This window comes from Macaca fascicularis, chromosome 12, assembly GCF_037993035.2.
Source record: "Macaca fascicularis isolate 582-1 chromosome 12, T2T-MFA8v1.1".
NCBI classification, from domain to species: Eukaryota; Metazoa; Chordata; class Mammalia; order Primates; family Cercopithecidae; genus Macaca; species Macaca fascicularis.
In genome coordinates, this window is record NC_088386.1 from 64,591,752 (window position 1) to 64,601,428 (window position 9,677).

The 9,677-nt window shown below is 39.6% G+C and overlaps 1 protein-coding gene across 6 annotated transcripts in view; it reads right to left on the reverse strand.

The window, feature by feature from the left end:
• Positions 1 to 9,272, reverse strand: part of ABCB11 (ATP binding cassette subfamily B member 11) — a 112,738-nt gene extending 103,466 nt beyond the window's left edge. For all 6 annotated transcript variants that reach the window (XM_015432329.4, XM_074009388.1, XM_045367203.3 and 3 more), the window contains exon 1: positions 9,173 to 9,272. The gene's annotated coding sequence lies outside the window, so the exon portion shown is untranslated. The remainder of the gene's footprint in view (positions 1 to 9,172) is intronic.
• Positions 9,273 to 9,677: the final 405 nt, after the last annotated feature.

Sequence of the window (9,677 nt, forward strand, 5' to 3'; positions counted from 1 at the left end):
TTCATTGAAATATTGGCAAAGATGAAATATCCAGTAGTACCAAGTGTTGTGAAGATGTGGAGGACGGAGTCCTTTCATGCACAGCTAATAAGAATAGAAATTGACTGAATGACTTTGGATAGCAATTTGGAAATATCTAGCAAGGCTAAAAATGTTAATACCCCAGGTCCCAGAATATCCTTCTCTGGTATTTTCCTTAATAATTTAAAAAACAGTTAACACTAATATGGCATTTAATACGTGCCAGGCACTGTTCTAAATGCTTGATACATGCTATGCCATAAAACCTCCCAACAGCCTCCTGAGATGGGTACTAGGACTATCCCCAATTTTCAGATAAGGGCACTAAAGTATGAAGGACTAAGTTATAAGCTCAAGAGGACAAGTTAGTAAGTGATACAGCCAAGGTTGAAACTCAGAAAATACATGCAGAGATATATGTAAGCTTGTTTATTGCAGTATTTCTTTGGAAACAAAAAGCTTGGAGAAAATATAAATGAACAAGGGATTGGATTCAATAATTTATAGAATTATTAATTATTCTATACACAATGGAATATCTAGCCATTAAAATCAGTGAATTCGCATGGATAAAGCTCAAGCAACGTAAGTTTAAACAAACAAGACAGAAAGTTTCAGAATGATACTGTATGATGTCATTTATGTAAAATGTGTTACCTGCAAATCGCTATTTGTAATGTTCATAGATATATAGACACTCAGTAGAAATATAAAGACTTGCCTGAAACTAATAAGCACTGAATTAATGATAGTGGTTACCTCTGAGGAAAAGAAGTGGAATGAGACTGGGGAGGGGCTCAGAGGGCCCCTGCGATAAAACAGGGTATCCGCATGTTTTAATTTCTTAAAACAAAAAAAGTTTCAGCAAGTATGGCATAATGTTTAAGATATGATAAAGTTGGAATGAGGTAACTTGGTGTTCATTAAATTTTTCTCTCTCTCTTTTTTTTTTTTCCTGTGGCTTTAAAATATTTCATGATACGGACACAGAGAGCACACGGAGGGGAACAACACACACTGGGGCCTATTGGGGGAGGGCAGTGGGGAGAGCATTAGGAAGAATAGCTAATAGATGCCGGGCTCAACACCTAGGTGATGGATTGATAGGTGCAGCAAACCACCGTGGCACACGTTTACCTAAGTAACAAACCTGCACATCCTGCACATGTACCCTGGAACTTAAAATAAAATAAAATAAAATTTAAAAAAGAACAAATGGAAAGCTGGATAATGCCACAAAAGGGTTAATGTTAGCAAGCTTGGGAGGGTAACATCATCATGTATTTTTCCATCTTAAGTAGCATAGCACTCCTAAATAAAACAAAATCATTTTGTAGAAAATAAAATACTTCATGATAGAAAATAATTTTTTTTCCTAACTCTGGGGAATCCCTTTAATTAAACAAATTTGAGCAGCTTTGATTTTATAGAAAAATTGTGAAGATGATACAAAATTCCCATGTACCCCACACCCAGTTATTAATGTCTTCCATTAGTATTAATGTACCAATGTACACTGTAAATATCTTACATTAGTATTAATGAACCAATATTGATACATTATTTTTAGCTAGGGTGCATAATTTATTCAAATTCCCTTATTTTTCACCTAATTGCTTTTTTGTTCCAGGGTTCCCTCTAGGATACCAAATTTACCATGTTACATTAAGTTGTCATATCTTGTTAAGCAACTCTTGGCTATGACAATTTCTCACACTTTCCTTGTTTTTGATGACCTTGGCAGTTTTGAGGAGCACTCATCACTTATTTTGTAGAATATCCCTTAATAGAATATTAAGAAGTAGAGTGAGAAATGTTATTTAATTAAGTAGTTTCTGAGGCTGCTTTAAAAAATACTAAAAGAACCAGATTCAAAATTCTTTTATTCAAGAACAAAATTTGTTCACTATAGCAGTATTACATTCAGAGACTGTAACATTTGCTGGTTAACAATATTTGAAGTTTTAACCAAAAACTTTTTTTCAAAAAACAAAGACACTCTTTAATAATGAGAAACTAATAAACAACATTTAACCACAGATGTACTATTGCATTTCCTAATTTTAAAATACAATATTAAAAAAATTTAGTCTCCAATTATTTTTTCCTCTGGCTTAGCTCTTCATTTAAAAAGGTTTCTTTCCACTGGTGTGCAAATACTTCACAGTGTTTAGAGGACAGTGGTCTAGTGTCTTGCCCACGAAATTTGGAGTCTCTCAGATCCTGATACTACCTGTTGCTTCACTCTACGTAGTTGGATTTATTTTTAAATCTCTCTTCACATCCTTATTTCTCCACCTTTCATGTCAGGAAGTGGTGGTGATGGTGGTAAAATCCACCTCGCAGGACCGGTGGGAAGATGAAATGAAACTGTATCTGTACAGCAGCTAGCATGAAGGGAGATAGCCGCTGAAGTTCCCTTTGCCCTTCAAGCTTAAAGACTGAGTCCCCCCTACCTGATCCTCCACCCCACCTGCCCTTCCAGGGTCATTTGTAGTAATCTGTCCTCCATTAAGCACAGGAATACTAATCCACCAACCTATTCTCTTTACTTTCCTTCTGTGTCCCCTTGTCAATTCCATACATTAGGTTTCAATTGCTTACATTTTGCTTCTTTCTGAATACCCCTACAAATCGTTTTTGTGGTTTCTAATTTACCTTTAAAAGTAACATTCTAGGCCGGGGGCGGTGGCTCAAGCCTGTAATCCCAGCACTTTGGGAGGCTGAGACGGGCAGATCACGAGGTCAGGAGATCGAGACCATCCTGGCTAACATTGTGAAACCCCGTCTCTACTAAAAAATACAAAAAAAAAAAAAAAACTAGCCAGGCGCGGTGGTGGGCGCCTGTAGTCCCAGCTACTCAGGAGGCTGAGGCAAGAGAATGGTGTAAACCCCGGAGGCAGAGCTTGCAGTGAGTTGAGATCCGGCCACTGCACTCCAGCCCGGGCGACAGAGCGAGACTCCGTCTCAAAAAAAAAAAAAAAAAAAAAAGTAACATTCTAAAAGGCAAAAATTCATCCAAGCATGGATCTCTATGCCCACAGCATTGTCAATGCCCCTCAGTCAGTGAGCACCAAGAACACACCTGTAGTGAAACAAGCTGTGTTTGCTACTCATTGCACCGAGGGTGAGCACACTGTCAGGGGCTGTGGGTACCTCAGTAAAACGGTGTTGAAAGAACCTATTATAGAACTTGGGCTTTAATCAGGTGATTTGGGGAAGGATCTAACGTAGTGGGTATTTGTTCTAGATTGGATGCTGTTAAAAAGCTGGGACTATGTATGACTAGATAAAGAAATAGCAGTCATTCATTTAGCAAGATGTTCGGTATTTTGTGAGTTGGACAGCGACCTTGATTTTGCCTTTGCTGAGAACAAAGTACGAACTGACCTTGCATTGACTCAGGGTGACTTTGCGGTTGGTATTCTGTGAGATTGTTTATGTCTAATAAGAGAATAACGTGACTTAAGTGTGAGTACCAGGCCAGCTACAAAATGGAACAGGGTGTTCTTTTGTTTGTTTATTTTTCTCAGCATCAGTGCATCACTCTGAACTTTGGTAGTCCACTGTTCTTTTCTGACATGCCAAGGAGCTATACTTCAAAAGATGTGTACTCTGTAGGGCTGAAGGCATGCACTGGTTGTTCAGTCAGAAATGGAAGCTAGTCCCTTTACCTTTGGGCAGCTTAGAAATGGCAGTGAAGACTTTTGAAGGCCATTGTGCTGAAAATCTTAATTATTTGCAAGTACCTACAAAAACACTGGGAATTTTATAACAGTAAGTTTGGGAAAGTACACTGAAAAACCAAAATTACTAGAAAGAATAAATGAAAGCCTTGCCTGTGATATTTGCCACAAAAGACAATGTTTTCAGAATTGAATATTAGACAAATTGCCTTGTATCATTATGAATGTAGAATAATATATACCTCGCATATATTATTAGACCATGTTTTCTCCCACTGGCGAATTCTTTTTTTTTTTTTTTTTAATTAGATGAGATGGTGGGAAACTCGTACAGCAGATGCTGGAGGACATGGCTGCCAGTCTCGGAAACTCTGGAAATGCAGTGGGAATCTGGTTTTTGGTGATAAACACATTTGTTTTGCAGGTTCTTGAGAGCGTAGCTCCTCCTCATTTGGTACTTTCTATGATTTAAGAGTACCATAGTATTTTGCCACATTATTTTTCCTCACTGATTACAAGCAGATATAATGTCATCTAAATCTACTCTCTCAGCCATTAGCTGCAACACTTTTTTAGCACCTAACCTAATAACTTGATTTGAGTTTCATACATTGCAGGAGGCTTTAATTAGTGTTTCTTAACAAATTTTCAATAATGAAATTTTACTTAAACTAACACAAGAAAACTCATAGTTGAAAATAAGATTCAATGTTATTTCATTTTTGCTGTGCAATTTAATATATTAAATTATTTTAACCTCCCCAAAATCTCTTCAGAAACAGACTGAGAATTTTCAAGGCATTCCAGAAAAATGTATCTTCCAATAAACTTAAGGGAATCTAGGAGTAAAAAGTAGCAAATCGAGATGTCTAAGCACTAGTTGGCAGACTTTGGCCACCTAATCATAGAATCCCCCAATAATTCTTAATTGTTCACACCAACTCCAGTGTTCCTCTCTGCTAAGTCTATAACCTTCACACTACATGTGCTTCTGTTTAACTATTCAGGGTTGAAGTTTTCTCTTGATAAAATATGTAATCTTATCAACACAGATACACACATTAGAGGACAGTCTCCTGACCATTGCTGGTAAAAATATATCAAAGATTTTTCTACCTTAGACTCTAACAACAGCATTCTGAAAGACCTCACTGCTGGAGAGGAGTGGATGGGGAAGAGAAACCATCAGCTAGATGGTCATTTGAGAGAACCTAGTACTTTGACCTTAAAAATGGGCCCGACAACCTACAGGATGGGAGAAAATTTTTACAATCTACTCATCTGACAAAGGGTTAATATCCAGAATCTACAAAGAACTCAAACAAATTTACAAGAAAAAAACAACCGCATCAAAAAGTAGGCGAAGAATATGAACAGACACTTCTCAAAAGAAGACATTTATGCAGCCAACAGACACATGAAAAAATGCTCATCATCACTGGCCATCAGAGAAATGCAAATCAAAACCACAGTGAGATACCATCTCACACCAGTTAGAATGGCAATCATTAAAAAGTCAGGAAACAGCAGGTGCTGGAGAGGATGTGGAGAAATAGGAACACTTTAACACTGTTGGTGGGACTGTAAACTAGTTCAACCATTGTGGAAGACAGTGTGGCGATTCCTCAAGGATCTAGAACTAGAAATATCATTTGACCTAGCCATCCCATTACTGGGTATATACCCAAAGGATTACAAATGCTGCTGCTATAAAGACACATGCACACGTATGTTTATTGCGGCACTATTCACAATAGCAAAGACTTGGAACCAACCCAAATGTCCATCAATGACAGACTAGATTAAGAAAGTGTGGCACATATACACCATAGAATACTATGCAGCTGTAAAAAAGGATGAGTTCATGTCCTTTGTAGGGACATGGATGAAGCTGGAAACCATCATTCTCAGCAAACTATTGCAAGGACAAAAAAACCCAACACCACATGTTCTCACTCATAGGTGGAAACTGAACAATGAGAACACTTGGACACAGGAAGGGGAACATCACACACTGGGGCCTGTTGTGGGGTGGCGGGGGGGAAGGGATAGCATTAGGAGATATACCTAATGTAAATGTCGAGTTAATGGGTGCAGCACACCAACATGGCAAATGTATATATGTAACAAACCTGCACGTTGTGCACATGTAGTCTATAACTTAAGGTACAATAAAAAATAAATAAATAAATAAAAATGGGCCCAAATGAGCAGTACCACAAAGGTCCTGAGGCTGCCAAAATTGGAGGAGATACAGGGTTCTACAAGCCATGCCAGGAAGAAATCAAAGATCCTGAGAGCGTAAAATATCAGTGCCCACTACTGGCCACTACAGCAAGGCTGCTAGTGTGAACTGGTGGGGATGTCAGCCTGGAGCAACAGATGGACAGGCTGACGTTCACCAGTGGCTGGGATCAATGCTAGCAACTGGCTATTGTTATTGTAGAAGTTTTGAAAAAAAAAAGGGGGGGTCAGGGCTGAGAAAAGGTGTCTCCAGAGCTGAATTCTTCTGGGCTGAAAGATACTATTACCATCCTATTTTGTAAATACAGTTTTATGGGAATACAGTCACACCCATTCATTTTCTATCGTCTTTGGCTGCTTCTGTGCTCCAATGACAGACTGTATGACCCTTTCTGTCTCCCGTACCTAAAATATTCACTATATAGCTCTTTGCAGAAAATGTCAACCCTGTACTGTGAGATCAGTTCAGGGCAGCCTGAGGCTCAGGAAGAAATCTCTGAGGTCCTGATTTACCTACCCTAAAAATTGTGTGAGGCACCAGCCCTCCAACCAGCCCTACCCTCATGGAACTTACAATGTGGCAGGGAAGACAGACAATATCTGGGAAATTAGGCATCAAGCAGGATGGCAGTGAGGAAAGGGGAAATACAGGCATCTCCTGGGTCCTCGTGCAGAAGAGCTGCCTTGTCTAGAGAGCTATAGAAGGCTCTGGAGCAAGTGCTTAGCATGAGACATTGAAGATGAGAGCAAGTTTGCCATGGGAAGAGGAGAGGGAAGAGCAGTCCAGGCAGGGAAGGACACATGCAAAGGCCCAGATGCAAGAGACAGGGCAGCCGGGTCCAAGGCTGAAGGAGCCCAGTGAATCTTGGGGAGGCGGATGGGCAACTCGGGAGGATGTGGCTGGTTGATCCTTCGGGGCCTCATGATCCTTACCACTGAGAACTTGGGACCTTATCCAAAAGGCCATGGGAAGCTAATGAAGTCTTTAGGTAAGAAAAGATTATGATCAAACTTATATTTTAAAAAAGTTCCCCTGATAAGGCTTGGGACTTGGAGCCCACACCCAGAGAGGTTAGGAAATTGGTTTGAGAAGAATAGAAATCCCACCAGACCAAGAGGCAGAGGTGGCTCTGTCTGTGTTCTAGGGTTTTTCATTTTCTCTGCAGAGATTTGTTCCACTTTCCATTTAATTTTCACCCAAATGCTATTTTTTGAAACATGTTTACCTTTTCTAGGCTTAATTAAGGAGGAAGAGTTTTTTTCACATTCAGGTCAAGATGGTAGGAAGAATCTGAATGCCCTCAAAGCCATCGAGGAGCTGAGGACAGTGAGGGGAACCAGGCCAGGCCCGGGAGTGGAGAGCACCTCCCCCCACCATGCCCCACATCACACTAAATATTCTGATCATGCGAGGGTCCCTCTGTGGCTTTTCTCTTGTGAAGCCTTGCCCTCTGTAAAGCCTTTCAAGACTCCAGCCCCACAAACCCTCCCTTCACAGAGCTGCTCTGAGAGAACAGAATTGCCCCTGCTCCTCTTCAATTTGGATGTCTTTTCTAAGCTACAGTTTTCTTTTCTTTTTTTTTTTAAACCCTTAAAACATCTTTCACTGCTGACATTTAAAAATGTAGGTAGGACACCTTTGTTATTATCAGCTCAGCAAACGATTTCTTTATCTGAAAGATCATTAGAGGAGGAAAGAAACATTAATATATGCTAAGAAACAAGGAAAATAGAAAAGCATTATTTTCCAGATAAGCTCACTGTGGGTTAATGCTGTGTGTCAACACTGTGGGACACCCTGTCTGGGGATAGACTAAAATGAGGCCCTTCCAGCCCTGAGGGCTATGGCTGATAGAGAAGGGAAATAAATACACGTGATCCCATTGGCCACATAAGTCCTTTTTTCAGAAGCACCACTGAGGTAGAGGACTAAAGAATTGCTTAGGAAAAAAATAGATGTAACAACAAAGTTAACTGCCACAGCGATTCTTTGTCTCTAAATGTACAGTTCTTTCCTCTTGACCAAGCAAAACATAACTCCAGTATTTTATTTCTGCAATGAAACTTGGGCATTTTATGGCAATTGTAGCATTTCAAAACCACAAAATGGGCATTTTTCCCCCTAAATAGCTTCTTAATCAATTTTTGGGAGTCATCCACTAATATTTGTCACCATTATTCTTGGTACTAGGAAACGAAAATTATTCAAGGGGCTTGCAATCTAGAGTGGGGAGGAGTGTAAACAGAAGCTCCTAGACAGGGAAACAGAGGCTTCAATCAGAGGCAATCACAGTGTTCCAGAGCACAGCAGGGAGAACCAAGGTGAGGGGGTAAGCAGTGAGGGGACGTGGTTGCCCATAGAAAAGAACTTCTGTTAAACAAGAGCTCGTAAATAAGTTATCACTTCAAATATTTAATAATAACCACTACTAGATCAGAATATTAAAGTTTTAGGTTATAACCACTATAATTTGTCTCTAATATCTCTAAAAAGCTATTCCCCCTCAAAAATGTTGACAAATACTGTCTTTTATTCTGAGTGTGAAGTGTAAATAATATTTGATCTCTGTGCTCAAGTCATTAGCGATATGTGATTCCCACTGGCTTGGGTAACCTAAAAACTGAAATTAAGTCCTAGAAACCAACTTTCTCCCCTCTAAACATGCATCCACAGCTAATTTTTTTTTAGTGTTTATATTTTTGAAAACCGGGAGAATGAAGAAATGAGTACGGTGTTGGAGAAAAGATAAAGTCGGTGTCGTTCTGTATCAAACCAGCTTTCAAGGGTAGAATTTGTGATCATTGAATTTGTGATTATTAGAGCAAACAGAATTGTGCTTTCATAACGCCAAGTTAAAAAAGAAGCCCACTGGTATTTTTACTTTGAGCAGATTATTCAATCTATTTGGTCATTTGTACCACACACCCATGTACACCACACACACACTCTCTCTCACACACACACACACTCTCTCTCTCTCTCAAGAGATTGATGCATGAACTAGCATTACTATAAAGAATACAGCAACCAAGAGTCCTCTGTATTGTGTACAATGTTATGAAATAATTAATGCATCCTGAAAGTTTCTATCCAAGTATTGTAGCGTTATTTACACAGGACGAGAGACCAATCTTTAATAAATCAGAAACACTACACCCCACAAAGTGAGAGTTAAAGGGAAGAGGGAATGAATTTGCAGAGACAAGTATAAGTTACTTACCTGTGAACGTGAATTGGAGGAAGCCAGAGGAAATAATGGACTCCACTGTGGAGAGTCAAAAGGTTTCACAACCTTTTCCAACCTCAGTTTTCATCATTCTAAAGCACTGAACAGAATTCAAGCCTTTTCGAGAACATTATCTATTTGCCTAAGGGTCAATGTCCCTGAGGGCAGCCTAAGCACAGTTCAGTGACATATGAGAAACATACTCAGAGCAATAACCCCAAACACAGAGTGTGCTTGGGAAACCCTCTGAGGGTGTCAACAGACCTTGGAAAGTGCTGATTCACCTTTGAAGGAGAGGCAAATTGAGCAGAGTGGGCCCAGCAAGAAGCCTGGAATTCGGGCTATCCCAACCCTTATTTTTTACAGGCCTGTAGTTGTGAAAACTTACTTAAAAACATAACAAGACAAAAAAAAAATACCTTTAAACTTTCCCCCTCAATATAAAAGATTATTCTTGGAAAAATCCCTGGTTGCAGGCTCCAGATGCTCCTGGCCCAGC